The sequence below is a fragment of the Taudactylus pleione genome, unplaced genomic scaffold (assembly GCF_031769625.1).
Source record: "Taudactylus pleione unplaced genomic scaffold, aTauple2 ptg000609l, whole genome shotgun sequence".
Lineage (NCBI taxonomy): Eukaryota > Metazoa > Chordata > Amphibia > Anura > Myobatrachidae > Taudactylus > Taudactylus pleione.
Genome location: NW_028285011.1, coordinates 7,963,591 through 7,984,698, shown reverse-complemented (window position 1 = coordinate 7,984,698; position 21,108 = coordinate 7,963,591). Strand labels below are relative to the sequence as shown.

Here is a 21,108-nt window from a genome sequence, read left to right as displayed (position 1 = left end):
CATCCAAATCAGGTGAACGGTGTAGGAATTACAACGGTTTCTATATGTGCCTCCAGTTATTCCAGTTCTCAGGACTTTTTTGTATTACATCATATATGAATTGGTTGTGACCTTAGTGATGACCCCTGATGAAGTTCCCGAGGGTACGAAACGCGTAGGGTTTTATGTCAAGAGTTTCTGCCAAGCATTGATGTCGTCGCCCTGATGGGTTTAAAGAAATCACAATCCGCCTAATCTGCAAAGTGATATTATCTATGTTTTATGTAAGAAATTATTGTATTAAAAATACTGTTAATTGAAAGATTTTTATCTGGTTTTTACAGTTAATTGGTTTTTTGGTCGCTGTTCTTGGGTGATTCTTTCTGGTGAGTGGGTGTACTTTCAGATATCGAGGAAATCGATGCTCATCGTTTTTGGAATAAACTGTGGGTTCAAAGAAGAGTTCACAAATGATTTAAATACCAATTATTTACAATTAGCAGATGTTAAAGGTGGTTAGATCAACACATAAGTGGAGAAAAATACTATCTCTAAGCGCCCTCTAAGGTTATTGTGTATAGATTATTTATTGTGGGGTTCAGCTAACAGAGGATATATATATATATATATATATATATTTTTTTTTTTATATATATATATTTTTTTACTTTGTTATTATTTTTATTTTGGTAGTTGATGTATGTGGTGTATTTACTGGTAATTACATGCTTCACACATTAAAGGACTGATTTAGTGTTGGACGTAAGCATCTTTTTTTTTCTTTTGTACACAATTTGTGCTCAAGCCAGGTATACACTAGACGATATGTCGTCCGATCCGGCACATTGTCTAGTGTGTACCCTCAATGTCACTGACTATGCGCGCTTACGAGGTCAGTCTAGTGCGTAACGGCCTTTACACTTCTATCCCATGTAGATGTGTTTTGTGCTTAGGATTCCTTATGCTTAGTGGGGCAGAATCGAGAAGTGAAGGCGCTTGCAAGCATTAGGTGAGTATATTAAGGACATGTTCATATGCACCTGTCAGGAGGAGTATATGTTGCAGGTGCTTAACTAGTGGTGCCAAATACTCATTGATAGTGATGATTGGAAGACATTTTTGTTTGTCAGAGTACCAACTATTCACATTATTTATTTGATATTTGCAATAGAGCCAGAGCATGATAGCAGATTCCTATTTGATTTTTTAAAGGGGAGGACAGTGGATGTTTCTGTTTAAATTAACTTAATTTATACATTTGCTTTGTATTTTCATACTTATTTAATTATATTTTACATGGTAAATGGAACCTTCCTATTTATTAAACACCACACTGGATATTTATATTTTTTAATTTAAGTTTTGAACATATTTAAAAATATATATTTTAAATATTTTACTGGAAAAATAAATATGCAGAGAGGGTGACTTGCACCCCGACGCTGTCCATTGTAAAATGACCTCCCACCCTCCGGTGTCAATAGATCCCTAGTGGCATTACCCCATACACCCTAGTGATAATAGATACCCAGTGGAAAAGCCTCTCCACTTACCAATGTCCAATACATCTCTTATTAGTACACCCCCCAAGTGTCACTACATCACTATATATGTGTATGTGAATAACACCTTCCCCACCAAGGCCATTAAACCTCATTGTGGTGCCAACCAGAGTCAATGCATTTATTATGAATGCTAACAAGATGCATCTTCTGGTGTAAATCCAGTTGCATAGTCTATTGTTTTATCCTATCATAAGCCTAGTACATAAACTAATAATTTATCCTCAAGTAAAACATAATGGCATATTCTTCCCTTGCAGAGATGCATTCATCAGTGCAAATTAGATTTTTTTTTTAGGGTGCATTTTAAGTCTGTATTTTAAAATTAATATGTTTCCTACTCTACATCAACCCTAATTTAGAAAGCATTGTTAGTAGGCAAGCATTACATACATTGCTTTAGATCTGTTTTAAAATGGACAAAAGCCTTTAAAGCAAAGACAGTGATGGCCAATCTTACAGCATTAAACTGGAACCCTCAACACCTGATACTTTACATTCCGTATTGGGTTATTGTGACTGAACCACACACCTATATTGAGGCCTGTACACTTCTGTTTCCAAGCCACACTTCCTCTATTGTCCTTCCATAGCACTGCTTGCATTTTAAATCTTATGTTTTGAACTATGATGTCTTGATTTTGTCCAATCTATTTTATTCACAGTGCAATATTTTGAACATTTTAAATTAAAGCAACATTTGATTACCTGTTTTATTTGTTTTTTTAATTATTTAGTTATTTATCTTGTGTTCATTCCTACTATCCCTGAATGATTCTTTATTAACTACTAAACGAGACCCTATCTGATTTGTGTACCACTTTGTAAATATGCATAGCTGGGGGGAAGTAACCAAGATGACATCTGTGCTTAAATTTAAAACCCGGAAAGTGATTCATTGCATGCAATATTAGAAACCTCAGTTGATAAAATTATGAATTTTGATGCATGATCTGACAAAAGGGGAAATCACTGTTCTTATTTATCTCCACATCAAACCTATGAAATGTGAGAAGTTACTTCTACGTTACAATAGTTTTGACACATATATACAAGTGTGTGTGTGTGTGTATGTATATATAGTCCGTTTTCAAATTTAATATTAATTTTCATCAGGAACGATGAAAAATTTATATTAAATTTGAAACGGTGGATGCAGTAAGGGGACTGGGACCCTCTTCTTAAGTTTATTTGTACACTGAGAGTGCCACCCATTTTTTTTATACATTTACATTTTTCCTATTTGGGAAGGAACCCAGGACTTTAATCATCTTTTCTATTGCCAGAGTGCCGAGCAGCGCATGGAGTATGTATGTATTAGGGGTGAGCGGGTTCGGATTTCTGAAATCCGAGCCCCCCCGATCCGATGCCGTTCCGAGTCAGGCTCGACTTTTCCCGCCTGACTCGGATCTGAAATCGAGGCAAAACGTCATCATCCCGCCTTCAGGGTCTCGCGGGTTTTGGATCCTATATAAGGTACCCGCATCGGCGCCATTTTCTCACTCGGCTGTGGACAGTGAAGAGGAAGGGTGGGAGTTAGGGCTGTCTGGGCTGTGTAGTTTAGTGTAGTGCAGTGTAGTGTTGTGTTGTGCTGTGCTGCGCTGTGCTGTGCTGCTGTTGTCCATAGGGGCTGTGTCCACTCCTCCAAAGTCCATAGGGGCTGGCTGGACTGTGTTGTGCAGTCAGTTGTCCATAGGGGCTGTGTCCACTCCAAAGTCCTTTGCAGTGTCCCAGTCCTAAAGGGGTGCTGTAGTGTTGTCCAGGGGGTGCTCTGTCCATCAGGGGTGCCTCCCCCAAGTGCAAAAAAAATAAATAAATATTTTCTGTGTTTGTGAATTGTGTGCACTGTGGCTGCACGTGCATCAACAAAGGAGCAGCGCCAAGCGTGCGCCTGTGTCCCATAAGTAAAGGGCCAGCTGGCTTGTCCGTTAAAGGGTGCTGTAACCCCCAAAGTACACTCCACACAAAAAAAAAAAATATTTTCTGTGTTTGTGGATTGTGTGCACTGTAGCCGCACGTGCATCAACAAAGTAGTGCCAAGCGTGCGCCTGTGTCATAAGTAAAGGGCTGGCTGGCTTGACCGTTAAAGGGTGCTGTAACACCCAAAGTACACTCCAAACAAAATTAAAAAATATTTTCTGTGTTTGTGAATTGTGTGCACTGTGGCTGCACGTGCATCAACAAAGGAGCAGTGCCAAGCGTGCGCCTGTGTCCCATAAGTAAAGAGCCGGCTGGCTCATTTCTTAAAGGGTGGTGTAACCCACAAAGTGCACTAGTCTCCAGCAAAAATAAAAAAATATTTTCTCTGTTTGTGTGCGCCTTAGCCGCACGTATATATCAAATCAATATAACATAAATGGAGGACCAAACTTTCTCCGATAAAAATAAAATAGGGAAAGATCAAGAACCACTTCCTCCTAGTGCTGAAGCTGCTGCCACTAGTCATGACATAGACGATAACATGCCATCAACGTCGTCTGCCAAGTCCGATGCCCAATGTCATAGTAGAGGGCACATACAATCCCAAATGGCAAAGTTCAGGAAAATGACCTTGAAAAAAACATTTAAATCATCTGAAGAGAAACGTAAACTTGCCAATATGCCATTTATGACACAGAGTGGCAAGGAACGGCTAAGGTCTTTCCCTATGTTCATGACTAGTGGTTCAGCTTCACATGACGATGGAAGCCCTCCTCCCGCTAAAAAAAATCAAACGAGTTAAGCTGGCAAAAGCACAGCGAAGAACTGTGCGTTCTAAGAAGATATCACAAATCCCCAAGGAGAGTCCAAGTGTGGTGGCGGTTGCGATGCCTGACCTTCCCAGCACTGGACGGGAAGAGGTGGCTCTTTCCACCATTTGCACGCCCCCTGCAAGTGCTGAAAGGAGCACCCACAGTCCACTTGCTGATATGCAAATTGAAGATGTCACTGTTGAAGTACAACAGGATGAGGATACTGGTGTAGCTGGTGCTGAGGAGGAAGTTGGCGAGGAGGATTCTGATGGTGATGTGGTTTGTTTAAATCAGGCTCCGGGGGAGACAATTGTTGTCCATGGGATGAAAAAGCCTATCACGGTCATGCCTGGGCAGAAGAACAAACATTCCACCTCTTTGGTCTGGCAATATTTCTATCCAAATCCGGACAACAACTGTCTTGCCATATGTACCATATGTAAAGGTGAAATAAGTAGGGGTAGGGATGTTAACCACCTAGGAACATCCTCCCTTATACGGCACCTGCAGCGCGTTCATAAAAAGTTACTGTCAAGTTCAGAAACTTTGGCTAAGACCGTAAGCAGTCCAGGGACACCTAAATCCAGTTGTCCTGTTGTATCCAAGCGCCTGCAAACCACACTGTCAACTCCCTCCTCGTCAATTTCCTCCTTAGTCAGGATCGGAAGTAGTCCTGCAGGCAATGTCACTGGCATGACTGACTCTCCTATCCGGGATTCCTCCGGAGGATCCTGCATTGCTACGCCTACTGCTGCCGCTGCTGCTATTGCTGCTGCTGGGAGTCGTTCATCATCCCAGAGAGGAAGTAGGAACACCACTACTTTTACTAAACAATTGACCTTCCAACAGTCCTTAGCGAGGAGGATGAAGTACGACAGCAGTCATCCTGAAGCAAAACGTATAACTGAGGCCTTGACTGCTATGTTGGTGTTAGACGTGCATCCGGTATCCGCCATTAGTGCAGTGGGATTTAGACAATTGATGGAGGTAGTGTGTCCCCGGTTCCAAATCCCGTCTAGATTCCACTTCACTAGGCAGGCGATACCGAGACTGTACAGAATCGTCAGAAAAAGTGTCCTCAGTGTCCTGAAAAATGCAGTTGTACCTAATGTCCACTTAACCACGGACATGTGGACAAGTGGAACAGGGCAGACTAAGGACTATATGACTGTGACAGCCCACTGGCTAGATGTATCACCTTATGCAGCAACAACAGCAGCGTCACCAGTAGCAGCATCTCAGAAATGCCAGCTCGTTCCAAGGCAGGCTACACTGTGTATCACCGGTTTCAGTAAGAGGCACACCGCCGACAACCTCTTAGAGAAACTGAGGGAAATCATCGCCCAGTGGCTTACCCCACTTAGACTCTCCTGGGGATTTGTGATATCTGACAACGCCACCAATATTGTGCGGGCATTACATCTGGGCAAATTCCAGCACGTCCCATGTTTTGCTCACACAATAAACTTGGTGGTGCAGAATTTTCAGAAAAGCGACAGGGGCGTGCAGGAGATGCTTTGAGTGGCCCGAAAAATTTCTGCCCACTTTCGCCATTCAGCAACTGCGTGCCGAAGACTGGAGCGCCAGCAAACACTCTTGAACCTGCCCCGCCATCACCTGAAGCAAGAGGTTGTTACACGGTGGATCTCAACCCTCTATATGCTTCAGAGGATGGAGGAGCAGCAAAAGGCCATTCAAGCCTATACATCCACCTATGACATAGGCAAAGGAGAGGGTATGCACCTGACTCAAGCGCAGTGGAGAATGATTTCCGTGTTGTGCAAGGTTCTCCAACCCTTCGAACTTGCCACACGTGAAGTCAGTTCAGACACTGCCAGCTTGAGTCAGGTCATTCCCCTCATCAGGCTTTTGCAGAAGCAGCTGGAGAAAGTGAAGGAGGAGCTAAGACAGAGCGATTCCGCTCGGCATGTGGGACTTGTGGATGAAGCCCTTCATTCGCTTTGCCAGGATTCCAGGGTGGTCAAGCTGTTGAAATCAGACCACTACATTTTGGCCACCGTGCTCGTTCCTAGGTTTAAAGCCTATGTGGTGTCTCTCTTTCCGGCCGACACAAGCCTGCAGAGGTGCAAAGACCTGCTGGTGAAAACACTGTCAGCTGAAGCAGAACGTGACACGTCAATAGCTCTTTCTTCATTTTCTCCCGCAACTGTGGCTGCCAGGAAAAAACTTAGGTATCCTAAGCAACCCGTTGGCGGTGATGCAGGGCAGGCAGGACCAAGTTTGGACATCTGGTCCGGACTGAAGGACCTGGCAACAATTTCTGACATGTCTACTGTCACTGCATATGATATTGTCACCATTGACAGAATGGTGGAGGATTACATCGGTGACAGCATCCAAGTAGGCATGTCAGACAGTCCGTACCTGTACTGGCAGGAAAAAGAGGCAATTTGGAGGCCCCTGTACAAACTGGCTCTATTTTACCTGAGTTGCCCCCCCCTCCAGTGTGTACTCCGAAAAGAGTGTTTAGTGCAGCCGGGAACCTTTTCTGCGAAAGGCGTAGGAGGCTGCTTCCACAAAATGTGGAGAAGATGATGTTCATAAAAATGAATGACCAACTCTTCCAGGGAGACCAGCCTCCAGAACGTACAGAGGGACCTGTGGTGGTGGATTCCAGCGGGGACAAGTTAATAGTCTGTGAGGATGAGGATGTACACAACACTGAAGAGGATGAGGAGGATGAGGACGACATCTTGCCTCCGTAGAGCCAGTTTGTGCAGGGCAGATTAATTGCCAGCTTGTTTTGTGGGGGCCCAAACGAACCAATCATTTCAGCCACAGTCGTGTGGCAGACCCTGGCGCTGAAATGATTGGTTTGTTAAAGTGTGCATATCCTGTTTATACAACATAAGGGTGGGTGGGAGGGCCCAAGGACAATTCCATCTTGCACCTCTTTTATTTCTTTGCGTTATGTACTGTTTGGGGCCTAGTTTTTCAAACTGCCATCCTGTCTGCCACTGCAGTGCCACTCTTAGATGGGCCACGTGTTTGTGCCGCCCACTCGTGTTGCTTAGCATAGCCTTTTGGACATAAAAACACTATTGTGAGGTGTTCAGAATAGACTGGAAATGAGTGGAAATTAAGGTTATTGAGGTTAATAATAGTTTAGGAGCAGAAAAACCAACACATTCTGTGATTTTAGCTGTTTTTATTCTTTTTTTTAAAAAAAATACAGATCCAAAACACAAAACCCAGAACCCAAAACACGGAAGGGTGGTTTTGGCAAAACCAATCCAGATCCAAAACACGAAGAAAGATCCAGATCCAAAACCAAAACACGAAAAGTGGCCGGTGCACACCCCTAGTATGTATATATATCAGCATGTGCTGTGCAGGCTTGCCATTACACACGATTCTGGGTATTAAAATAGTGTAGCGTTTATAATATTGTTACTAAACTGTGTGCTCTTTGCAGAAAATTTAATTTTGTGCTTTTCAGCTTACTCATGTTCTTATGTATAATAATAACTGATGTCTTCGATCTCAAGTCCTTACTTACAGCTGTTATCATTTCTATCCAATAGTTTAGAGACCTGATAAGGCTCAAAAATGATTAGTATACAGACGGGCCTGATGACGCGATTCTTCTGTTTCTTCTGCATTAAATGCGGTTGTATTAAAGTTGTCTAATAGACACATGTTTGTGTGAAAACAACATATTTGTAACATAAATAACATTTTGGTTCCACAAAAACACAAAAGGTCTGCTTGCTTTAAGCCTCGATCACTGGCACTCATGCGCTCTTTATTCTGTATAATGCAAGTTAAACACGTCGGTAAATGGTGTGACCTACAATAACTTTGGAAAGGCAGGTAACGGCACTTATTTACATTGTGTTTTCATTTGACATGCATATTCACTTGCATTTTTAAACACAATCCGAATGAAGTAGGTATTCTGTGTTAGAGGCACATACAGTATATGAAGGAAGCGAGATGACAGACATGCTAGGAGGATGACTCATGCACACTAGTGGAAAGAAGGAGAAACTGACAAATTAGGATAGAGTATGAGGAGGGAGGACTGTTGTATTTTATTGCAGTACTTTGGCACCTTGTTATTATGTATTTTATGCAGTGAATATATATTGCATGCTTTAGTGCAGTCTGTGACTGAATTCAATTGCGGTCAGTATAATGAAAGTTTGTAGATATGGGTTTACTAGGCAAATAGATAGTGGTGGAATTGGGAATTTAAAAGAGGTGGAATGGTATGGAAAGTGTTTGTGAATGGAGTTTGGTAGTGTTATGATCAAAGCTGCTGCATTGGTGGTGGTGTGGCATACCTCCATATACCTGCCTGCTTCAAGAACTGCGTAAAATAATGGTGGCACTCGGAGTCTGTAAGTATGCGAAAAATCCCATGTGTCTTTATTATTGGATTTTTCACTTTTTAGGACTTGTTCTCTATGGAAGTCAACTGGCAACTTTACTATGATATATCATAGCAAGTGATGGGCTGTTGTGCGAGCGTGAGTGTAGATAGAGAATGTCCGTGGTTGGCGCTTAACTCAAAAATAACAAAATAAATGTGCTTATAAGGCAATAGGTTTGTGGGATGCAGTGATCTCCTAAACCAGGGATGTAATCACCTCCCCAAGTTAAAAGGTGGCTGCCAATCTCCAATTTCCGCTGGTAATTCTTGGTTTTGAATCTGTGACAGTGGGAAGAAAGGCGCCTACTGGGTGTGGTATTTTAGATAATACAATTCATATAAAAGCTTAATAGTGTAATAAATAAATAAAGATATGCTCTTACCAGAGCTATGCATATATGTGCTCATTTATATCTTTTTGGTGGAATTTCATATATCAATAATCTGCTAGATATAGTTCACCTCAATAGGCACCAGCCAAATGGTTCTGCATTGGTCACTGATGGATGTCCAGTGTAGATCCACTTGACTGATGCTATTGAAGTGGACTATGTCTAGCCAACGTTAGGATGGTAAAAACTTTTTTTAGCTGGCAGTTTCCGAACAATACAAAAAGAGAGAAAAGAAAATAGACCCCCAACTTGCCAAATCAGGAAGGGGGGAAATAATACGGAAAAGAAAGGATAAAAGAAAAGGAGATTGGCAGATACCAGGAAGAGGTGAGGACTGAAATTAATACCACAGGGACCAGACCTTGTGTAAGGTGGCCACAGTATAATTTTGTAAGCTTGAGATGTACTCTATAAAGGCCTCAAAATAGACATGGGCACGGAGGGCTGCTAATGAGGGAACCACTGGAGATTTCCAATTTTTGGTAATCAAAGATTTTGCAACGTAATTATAGACTATAAGCTTGTCTTGGTGTTTGCTTGCAGTCCGCATTGGGGCACTCGAGCACTTCAGAAACCTCTTGCAGCAGAGAAAGCCCTGTGATTTGCGATATCGGGTTCATCACTTGATTCCTATAAGGACTAATTACGGGGGCAGTACCACGAAGTACGATAAAACGTCCCCTCCTCACCCCAGTGTCTCCAGCAGGAGCTAAAGTTGATGGAATTGGGGTGTGAAGCTTAGACTGTACCATCTTGTGTATGCCTTTATAACATGTCTCCCTTATGGCCACACTAATGGAAACATTAGCAGTTCTGGATCGAATGGTGTACCATCCCTTGTCATCAGTGGGGGATGATAAATCGGCCTCCCAAGTTAGTTCATGCGGTTCCCGGTCAGGAGAAGTTGCTTTAAGTGTGAGATGTAAATTCGCACAGGAAAAGTAATTTGTAATTACATGAAACCAATTTTATTTTTTATTTTACTTTTAAAAGATGATAATATGATGTAGTGGCCAAAGTAGTTGTTAATCATGTTATTATTACTGTTTGTTAGATGTGAGTAATGTAGTAAGTAGAATCATTGTTTTCATCTACTTCATTTAATAGCTGCAAAGGCTAAAGATTGTATTTGCCCAAACAATCAGTACAGGGAAATGACTCAACGTTAAAAACGTCATTGTGTGAGCTATAGGGTGTCTTTTATGCAATCCGTTTCTTAGCTATGAGAGTAATAAAAAAGCAACAAAATAACATGGCACCAAGAGATGAGTGGATTACATCACCCGTAGTCACCATTTTATTTATAGAATTTCTATTCGCTAGCACTTATGGACATATCAGACTGCTTCCAAACATATTGTTTCACCAGGATCCACACCTGGACATTTTGATGTCATAAGTGTGATGATAGCTTAAAATTCTGAAATAATGTTGTTGGACTTTGATTGAAATTGCAAATATAGAAAAAAAAAATTTATTTTTGCACCAATGAACTGATCTTTTAAAGACCATGTTTTCTTATGAGAAGGTTTGCTATGTGTGGAGAGTTTTCTGTTACTAGCCAGGTCAGTGACATATGAATACGCTCTGGAATTGTCTAGTAAATTTCATTTGATTTTTCTTCCCAATGTCCCCAGAGCTGCCTAGCAATTCCTGTTGGCATTTTATCTCAGATTATTCAAAGGTCTGTAATTGAATATTTCATTCATTAGTTATATGGTTATGATAAATATTGAAGGTTCCCATTGCAGTTGTATTAAAGAAGAAAAAGCTTTCAATATTGTGCACAAGTATTTATTTATGTAGCATCAGCATATTCTGTTGCGCTTTACAGATGGGAACATAACAGTAATAAAACCAGACTGAGTAATCAGACAAAGAGGTAACAGGGCCCTGCTCGCAAACTTGCAATCTATATATATGTTATACTACATGCCACCAAAAAAGGAGAAATGAAATAGCCTTTTTTTTATTTAACAGAGGTAACGGTTTTGTGATGCAATGCATACAACTGCAATTAACATGATTGAACATACACTAAATACATCAGGTTTCAGTTCCTATTTCCGTACTTTTGGTTCTGACTTCCATTTGAATTCATTTAAGTCTGTATCATCTACAGTATTTGAAGACTGATGAGTGAGTCATGCATAGTTTGACAGGCTGATGTATGGTACCTGCTGCTTCCTGCTCTGTTGATACAGAATTAGTAATACTTCCAACAGTTTAACATCCAAATCCTACAAAGCTTAAATGACTGCTCCATCCTAACAGCTTTGACACTAAGGGGGTATTCAAGGCTAATTGCTATTCCGGAGCTATTCAATTAGTGGGGATTACCCCATGTGCGAGTCCCTGCAGTCGCGCGTGGGGAAAAAAACATTGATTCTGCAGTTTACGCGGAATCAGTGTGTTTCTGCGCGTGAGTCCCGATTTTTCGGCGCTAGAAAAAGATTTTTAACTCAATAGCCTTTCCCCGCACCACAGGGATTTTGGCTGGAAATTAGTCGCAAGATAAACCCTGTGGTTAATTGAATACCCCCTAAGTCGCTCAATGAGGTTTGACATAGTATCAACAGATATGAATAATTTGTTGTCACAGCTTACTACGGGTTTTCATATAAATCAGTGTTTGTTGCTTTACAAATTGTTATAGTTCACCTGAAGACAAATAGAAGAAGTTTTTCCTGTTTTTTATTTCTAAACAAAATTCCAAGCCCTCTATACACTGACTGAGAACACTATGTTTAAACATAACACACTACATTTAGATGTATGTTTAGTATAGCCTTTAGTCTTCTTATTCAGGTTACCTACTATGGGATAGGAGTTATTGGTTTACTGCATATCGCCTGGTATATCGCTAGTGTGCCCCCAGTTTTCTGTATGCAACTCCTGTCAGTGCTGGTAGTGTAGGGGTCAACCCAAATGATGGCGGCAAACTGCGACTGCAGGATCATGAGAGATGGTGAAGAGATGCCAGGTCCAGATTTTCTTGGAAGTGAGAGGAGAGGAGGAGAAATCTCGCCAGAGAAGCCAGAGTGGATATAATAAAGGGACTGTGGTCAGGGACCTGAGGTAAGCTGCTAAAATGGCCACCACTGCATAAACTTTGGGGCTGCGGCACAAGTGAAAATGTCAGCACCATGAACTTAATGTTACGCAAAGGGTATTTAAGTATGTGCAGCTTTAATAACATGTCATATTTGTTAGGTGGCTTTCCTGCTCTGAAATAGCTAATGTCCAGTGCTGCAGGGCTGAGATTTTAGATGTGGCGCTGTGCATACTTGTATTTCATTAATTGTTTTATAAGGCTTTGCCATTTGGGGACATATTTGTTTTTGGAGCATTCTTATATAGGAAGTGATATGTTAATGACTTGGGCCTATTCATCATCACTTCATTTATACAAAACCAGGTGAAAAATAAAATGTTCAGCTAATTTTGTATAATTTAAGTGTCTGCCCCATTCATCAATCATGTAACACAGGAGTTATCCGATATCTCTTGGTTACAATTGTGCCTCGATAACTTCCACAAACCCTATAACTTAGTATGGGAATGTAGAAATTATGAAATTCATCAAGTTCCGAAAATGCTTTTTTTTCCAGAACTTGTGAGTGATACTGTACGACACCCTGAGATGGCGTATAGCATCCAAAACAATGCATAAGCTGCCTTTTACACAGTGATGGTTGCCAGCATGATGGCGATGGGGGTGAAACTCCTGCGGCAGGTTTCGGGGAGGGATGGAGGGGGTTCGGCCAGAGACACCAACAGTTACGGGGAGCAGGGGTGAAACTACGACGGCTGTGGGGGGATGGAGGGGGAGCTTGTGCAACTACTGAACAGCCACGGATAAGCTGAACAGAACACCGGGGGGGGAAGAGGGGCCGGCCGGATTGGACAATGGTGGCCGCAGGGGGCAGGAGGGCTGTCTTAGCCAGATCAGACACTGGAGGTGGGGGGGCTGATTGAACTCCGCAGGCCACGTGGGGAAGGGGGGTCAGACCGGCAGCCACTGGATCATACACTACTGGCCACGGGGGGGTGTAAGGCACCAGTTATTTTAAACATAATTATCACTAATGATAATTTTATGTGTTGATGAATCGGCCCCAGTATCAAAGAATCAAGTAAAGCTTTATTATTATTATTAGTTATTTATCTAGCGCACATATATTCCGCAGCGCTTTACAGAGAGATTATTTGGCCATTCATTTCAGTCCCTGCCCCAGTGGAACTTACAATCTATGTTCCCTATCACATGCGCACACACATACACACTAGGGTTAATTATCCTACCAGTATATTTCTGGAGTGCCCAGAGTACTCGGAGGAAACCCACACAAGCACAGGGAGAATATACAAACTCCCCACAGTTAGGGCCATAACCCCTTTAGCGCTCGTTAAAGGGGTTATGCTACCCTTTCTGGATTTAACAAACAGCGGTAAGTTAAGATCACTGTTTGTCAAGCATTGCTCTCGCCATCTTTTAGATGGTAAGAGCAATGCGCTCCCCTTTGCCGTCAATGGAGACCCCACGGTGCCTTTCCGGCTTCAGCGAAGCCTTCTGGGCACTGCCGTTTCCCCGTGTCATGCACATGCGCAGACGGACCATCGCGCATGCGTATTACACCGAGCCACGTCGCTGGCAGCGTTAGGCTGCCAGCAGCCCAGTGGAGGGCCTCGCCGAGGACAACGACTTCGCGGGACCTCGCCGGAGGGGTAAGTATTGGTAAATACCAGTGATTTTTTTCGTTAGTACCACAGTGATACTAAATGAAAAATTCTGCTGGTATTTGCCTTCGTTGTTAAACGGGGTCCTTTATTTGTTGGTCCCCTTTAGTGAGTAATATAACATCAGGACATTGGATTTATCATCCCTTTTTTGCGACCAAAGATTAACTTAATTGACAGATTCATGTGAAAAGGAAGTTCTCTCTAATTTTGGAAATCATAGTTCCTGATGCTAATATCAAATACAAGATTTGTGAACTAGTCTTAAGTGGTTTAACCCTGGCCAACATGTGTGCCAAGATCATAAATAAAGGGGCTCTGTGAGTTCTAAAAATTTTTTATCTTCTAGACTTTCTGGAGGTGTGTATCATCTGTACTACTGAACCATTTTGTATGCTGTGATATTCCTGAGTATCTTTAGATAAGGAATTGTCTGTCTATAGACATTTTACTGGAGCTAATTATTATCTTGCTTCAAGAAACACCTTCATCTGCTTGTATCCTGTATCTACTAGTCAAATGCTTAACCCTTCTCCGTTAGTCTTGTGGCCGAGCCAATTGTCTCCAAGCTCATGCCTCCTGCCCGCTACCAAGGCAGAAACTAGCCAGTGTGGAATTAGCCGACACCAACCAGTTGGTGGTGTAGCAGCGTGCTCTCAGATACCCAGAGGTAAGCCGTTCTAGGTTTTCGGGGGTTGGAGCTTGTTGGAGCTATCTTCTAGGTGCTAGTGTAGGGCCTGGTGGTGATAGTGGGTTACCCACCCTCTGTACAGTTGGAGGAATCAGTAACAGGCGGTTACTGACAGTGAAAGTAATTCCCTATTTCCCAGGAGTAACAAAGTAAGCCCACTCATGGTGCTCACAGAAGAGTAACCTCTAGGCAAAACAGGACCAGCTAGCAGTATATGGTCATCCAGTCACGAACCTTTCAGTGCGGGAACGATTGTGCTTGACTGCAACCATCCCTTGACAAGAAGACACACTGAAAGACTGAAAGCATGCAAGAGCTGTGTATTGGAGAGTCTCATAGAGGGGACTTTAGGGTTGCAGATGGCATCTTGGAAATAGGTCTTGTTAAAAAGTGACTGATTAGAGCAGAGGAGAGGCAACAGAGGGAAATCGTTGCAGATTCAATTGGAGACAGGACTGGAGAATACTTGACAGGTTTGGCGTTTCCTTGTCCAAGAGGGAGACTCCGTATCTTGAGAATTGTAAGTGAGTGCATAGAGGACTTCCTACAATAAGGGAGGTGGTTTGGTCCTGTATTGGGTAGAAAATGGCATCAGAATCACCTGGAGACAGATAATAGGCTGAATTCTATTACAATTTCTAAATATTTTGCTTCTGCCTTTGTAGCACTATCATTACCAGGGTACCTGTGTGATATGTCTGAATGGCTTCAGTGCAGTAGACATTGGGCCTCATTCAGCACGGATCACAAGTCTGCAATCGCATGCACCCTCTCGTGAAATTATGCAAATAAATGCGATTGCAGCACTATACGAAGACCCCCACCACTGTGTAAAGCCGCCTACTTCCCATTACATACATCCGCAAGTCAGCTAAAACATCGGTAACATCGGACCCATGCGCACAGTTGTGGTTGAGCTGACCCTGACTCACATACTGCAAAACTTCCTGTCGCCATGTGGACGTTTGGCTACGTATGCCACAGCAGGGGCTTAATTATTCACACCCCTGTAACGGCATTCAAACGCACAGGCACGCCTGCGTTCCTTCACCCTCCCCACCCCCAAATGGTGATTCATGTAATTCACATTCGGCTGGTCTGCGCACGCATGCTGTGGTGCATATGCATGCGCAGAACGCAAACATCGACCGGGTGCGTCTGTCCGCAGACTTGCGATCCAAGCTGAATGAGGCCCATTGTGTTTGTGTGGAGACTATATTTTATAGTGGGGCCTTAAACTGAAAGTGCTTAATATTTGGATTAGAGCCAATATTGATTGGTGCTGTTCTGTAGTGTGGAAGCACTGAAGCTACTTTGAGTCTTTACATGCTGTTGCTACAGTAGGGTGCCGGGTTGGTCTAAAGAGGGAGACTGAATCATTGCAGCTAGAACACTGTTACTCAGCGGGGCAAGGACACAGTGTGTTGCTTGTGAGAGAGTGGATTGCCATTTCCCTTTTTTATATTATGCCGTTTTCTGCTGTTGGATGGTGTCAACTTACCTCCATGATTACTTTCATTAGTATCCGGATTTCCTTACCCCCTTTGTTTATTCTGTTCCTTGTTCATTTTTGGAACCTGCTGAGTGGTTGAATTTGTTGGCATGTTTCCCTGGTAAGCGTCTGATGTAAGAAGACTTTCCATCCTTACGCAACACATGAGAAACTTAGGTGGAGGCACAGTGTCAGTGAGAATAATACATATTAGTTTAATTAGATACACACTCAAGGTTCTGTCACCCCTTCTGTGGCAGGAGAAGGGGTGTTCTGTGTAATACAGTATTAAATGTTTTTAAAAAATAACTTCAGAGTGCACCACCAGATGCCTCAGTGAGCAGGAACCATTATGTAATGGGTACTTATGGAATCAAATTATGGCCCTTCATTAATAGCCAGAGAGTTGTAGACACGGACGTGATTCCCACAAATTGGCCTGTTTTTTAAAGTGATGATTTAAAAGGCAAAACGGGTCCCATGGGCTTCTGTGCTTAATTATTTCTGCTCCTTTGACTGTGGTAGTATAATTTACCTGCCTAGAGGTGGCAGTAGAAAGCAGTACATCATTATAATGGGATGCCTGTATTTATATGGGCTTATACCCAATAATTAAGAGACCATTTTGCAATTTGTAGCTCAGAATTATTTGGAATCTGGATTATTTAACAATGCTTGCTTTCTTGGTCAGCAATTCAGAAAAGAGACTGTATTGGCGAAGCACATTCCCCATACTGCCGGAGAGTGATTGGAAGATCCCACTCTAGTGATATTGGGTACAGTGTCTAACGCCAGCTGAAGATGCTGTTGGCTAACCAGCACCAAACTGGTAAATAGGGCCAGAGCGTAGTCCTCTACAGTTCCTGTGTTTAGTCTAGTTACATAAATTGCCAGTTTCTGTATGATTTATGAGGGAACTTAGGTTAGTAAAGAGGCTTCTTAGTGTCTTCTGTGTATAGCTATTTGATATCTATAGCAGTCAGGATGCTATGTTCTTGGGCAGGGCCGAAACTAGGATATCTGTCACCCAGTGCAAGGCACTAATTTTGCGCCCCCTCCCTTCCCGTACCTGCATATTGTCCTTGCTCCTCCATAAGGCAGTGCACTAGTCAAACATCCCTGGTATAGTGACTTACATTATTCCACACACCATAACGCCCATTACACATTATGCCACACACTATAATGCCTAATACCAAAGTGCCACTTACATATTTGCCCAACACCATTTTATGCCCCACAGTAAGGCTTTTAATTACTTTAAAATTACCTGCTCGTTGTCAGGGGTTTCATGCTCGTTGCCAGGGGGTTTCATGCTCATTGCTATGGGGTTTATGCTCGTTGCTATGGGGTTTATGCTCGTTGTCATGGGGTTTATGCTCGTTGCCAGGGGGTTTCACGGGAGAAGATACAGCTTTCAGCATCTTCTCCCGGCACTTGCGCTGGCCTAGCAGACACTAGAGGTCCAGTAGGACCTCTAGTGTCTGTCTCCTCCTTGGCGGCAGCCATTTTTGGATGGCCGTTTTTAGCAGAGTCCATGCGGAAGGCTAGTCCACATGGAATACTCTGAAAATGGCCATCCAAAAATGTCCGCCGCCAAGGAGGAGACAGACACTAGTGGTCCAGTAAGGACCTCTAGCATCTGTCTCCTCCTCGGCGGCGGACATTTTTGGATGTCCGTTTTCTGAATCTGCAGCCCCCAAGCCACCGTGAGTCAGCCCTTTTTCACCCCCTGCATTCTAGCACTCGGTGCACGTGCACCTCTAGCCCCCCCCTAGTTGCGGCTCTGTCTTGGGCACCAAATAAAGTTTACAAAGTGATAATTAGGAACTCTGTAAACAGGTTCTGGGCCACAGTGCACAAGCTGCGTACCTCTGCTGAAGGCAGCCAATATTGCTTATCTGCATAAACCCTGGTATTTTCTGTAGGGAAATTAATAACATGTTGCTGTGACACCAAATTCCTCACATGACTGCAGGAGCATGGATGAGCTTGGTTTCGTGATGAAACGTTCTGTCTTTGGAATTTGTACAAAGAAGTTGGTAAATCAGCTTGGCCTCCCCAGCCTTCATTACCATTTACAGGCTACAGAGCACTTCAATTGCTTCTAAAGTGTAATTCAACCAGGACGGCCTATATGTGGCCCCGGTCTTTGTGTAAGTGTAGGACAAAAATAGCTTTATTTTTTTACTCATTGATTTCATAATAATAAAATCCAGAACAGATTTTGCACTTCAGAATGAAAGCACCACTTTCCGTTTCTATGTGGTCCATAAGTTTAGCATGGGTGAGGAGAGGAATTCCTTACAGGCACATAGAGAGCACTTTGTCTGGTCACAAGATGGGCACTAGCTTTCATCCTGTCACAGAAGCCTTTGTTTATCCCCAATGTCTATATTTGTAAAATCAGCTTTTTAAAGCATGATGCAAACTTTTCTGAGGTTCTTTTTCCACTATTAATTCCAAAAAAGTTACATGTGATCTCCATGTGTTTTGAATGATGCACACATAATTTACTGTAATATTTAGCAATTTTTATTTCCTTAAACATATACTAGCTGTTAATATACATAACTTATTTCATGGTTACATACATATTTATTTATTCATTCTATTAACATCAAGTGTTATTGGAATTTACACCCTTTTTTACAGACATGCCTATATCAGGATAATCAGAGGCATCAGAGTGGACTTTTTCCTGGTCTTAGTTTATAACTTGGACTTATAACTTCTATCGTATGTAAAGTAGCAAGTGTTTGATAGGGGTTGTATCACCCCCCTTTGTAGTAAATCCATTTCCCTGAGTAACAAAACAGTAACTTGTGTATGTGATAGATGTGAGTTATATTGTAGGAAGCAGTCCGCTATGTCCTCTCAGATGAAACTGTATGACTGGGTAAATTCCTCCTAATTAACTATTGGCTTTTCTGTCTGGATAATGAAAGTTTCCGGAGCTAGGTACTGACTAGACCAGTGCTCTGGAGTGCTACATTTTTACCAAGATGCAGCGAGCTGCTTCTGTATTCAAAAGTCACACATCAGAGTTGCTTTAGTGGCCAGTCCCATAGAGAACCGGCTGAAACAGAATGAGGATACAAGGAGCAATCTACAGTGTCCAGTAGTCATGGATGCAATCATTAAATGAGAGCTTATAACCTAGCAATTAAAATAATAAAATTGGGCAGATGGGGAAGGTCATTACTGTTGTGCCTAGGGGTGCCCTGACCCCTAATCCACCCCTGGATTTGCATGAAATATAGAGAACATAAATATAATACAAAGGCAAGGCATGCTAGTTTGGATAATCAGTTCCAAGGATTTTTCATCCTGCCGAAGAAGGATCCAGGTGAGGAAGCCATTTTAGCCGCACTACATAGAATTACGTTGGGTAGACTAGGCAATGCCTGGAATTGATGACACAATGGGGGAGATAAAAATACTAGGAGAGTCAGTGGCGTCCTTCCCCATGGTGTCACCCGGTGCGGGGAGGGACGTGAGCGTGGCACATCCGCGCGCCCCCGAAAGGGGCATGGCCTTGCGGGACGGGGGTGTGGCCTTGCGGCCCGATTTCTCTCGTCCCGTTTTTTTTATATTACTGGGAGGTGGTGCAGGGGGTGCTGACTGCATTGTGTTGCAGTGCTGGCTCCCTCAGTGTCAGAAGGCGGGTGCTGCACTTAATACTACAGTGCAGCACCCGGCTCCTGTCACTATAGGGGAGTGTCAGCCTGTACCTTGGTGTCACCCCTCGGCGGGTGACACCCGGGTGCGGCCCGCAGGGGCGCCGAGAGGGGGGGAAAGCAGGTACAGATTACCGGGGCCCGTGTCCGGCGCCGCTCCCCCTCCCTCACAGCAGCCCAGCACACAGCGTGTGCTGAGCTGCAGTGGAGACTGCTCGTGGCTGCTGATCAGCAGCCACAGCAGTCTCCTATGCCTGTGGGGGGGAGCGATCACACTGATCGCGCCCCCCTGGCTTTGAGCAGGGCTGAGGGGGCCCAGAGCGCCCCCCTCCCCAGTGCGCGGCGCTGCAAATCTTTTTTTTTTCTCGGGAAGGGGGCGTGGTCATGCCTCCCGTAATTAGGCCACGCCCCCTATTACCCGGGCTCAGCGGGCCTGGCGGCCCGCACCCCCCCTTGTGACGCTACTGGGGTGAGTTCCTCGTTGGGGGCTTTACATGGTTACAATGTGCGATAAGCAATACATGGAAGTAAGACATACAAGCAGTGCCACCGACAGCTCTGCCATGCACTGGTACTGAGAGAGGGCGTGGCCAACTTGGGGAGGTGTGGCCAGACCCCCTCCTTACAAAAAATAAATAAATATATATATATATATTCATGGCGTGTTGTATGGGCCTGCAGCTCCCTGCCCCCGTTCCCGATGCTGGTCTTTGGGTGGGGAGAGAGAGGACTGACTGCTGCTGCAGAAGTGTCTCTTCATAGCCCAGCACACTGCGTGACCGCAGCATTTGTGCTGGGCTTCGGAGAGAGGCTGCTGCAGCAGCAGTCAGTCCTCTCTCTCCCTGCCCAAAGTACAGCATCAGGATCGGGGGTTGAGGGGGGGGGGGGGCTGCAGGACGTGGGCCTCCAATAGGCCTGGGACCAGGGAAGAGTACCCACCCCCCCCCCCTCCCTCTCTGCAACCCTCATACAAGGATAAAGTGAATGATTGTTCATCTTACCTTTGATTGTACCAGATGAGGCAGCCATCTAGGGCAACTACATAAGTTTTAGTGGACAGGATGAGCAATTTGTAGAAGTGTAACATGCAGAGAGATTATGGAGAAAAGAAAGAGAACAGTAGGTTGAAGTGGGCGGAGATGCTGGATAAGTGGGATTGAGAAGAAGGGGGACAGGGGAGGGATAAAAGAGTCTGGAGACCATGATGCGGCAGTAAGGAGAGACATGCAAAGCAGTCAGTGTATTGCACATAGTAATACATTTTGCCTTTTACTTCTAACAGATTCCATACTTCAAAATGTGTGAAGACAGAATGCAGTAATAATAATAATAATAATAATAATAATAATAATAATAATAATAATGTGGCAGATTGCTGAGTGAGATTGCAGGGTTTGTATTGTGGTATTTTTAAGATTAGAGAGGAAGGAAAAATCCAGTGCAA

At 43.5% G+C, this 21,108-nt stretch overlaps 1 protein-coding gene across 2 annotated transcripts in view; it reads left to right on the top strand.

The window, feature by feature from the left end:
* Positions 1-21,108, top strand: part of RASA3 (RAS p21 protein activator 3) — a 233,719-nt gene that overhangs the window by 162,763 nt on the left and 49,848 nt on the right. The gene's annotated exons all lie outside the window — the stretch shown is intronic.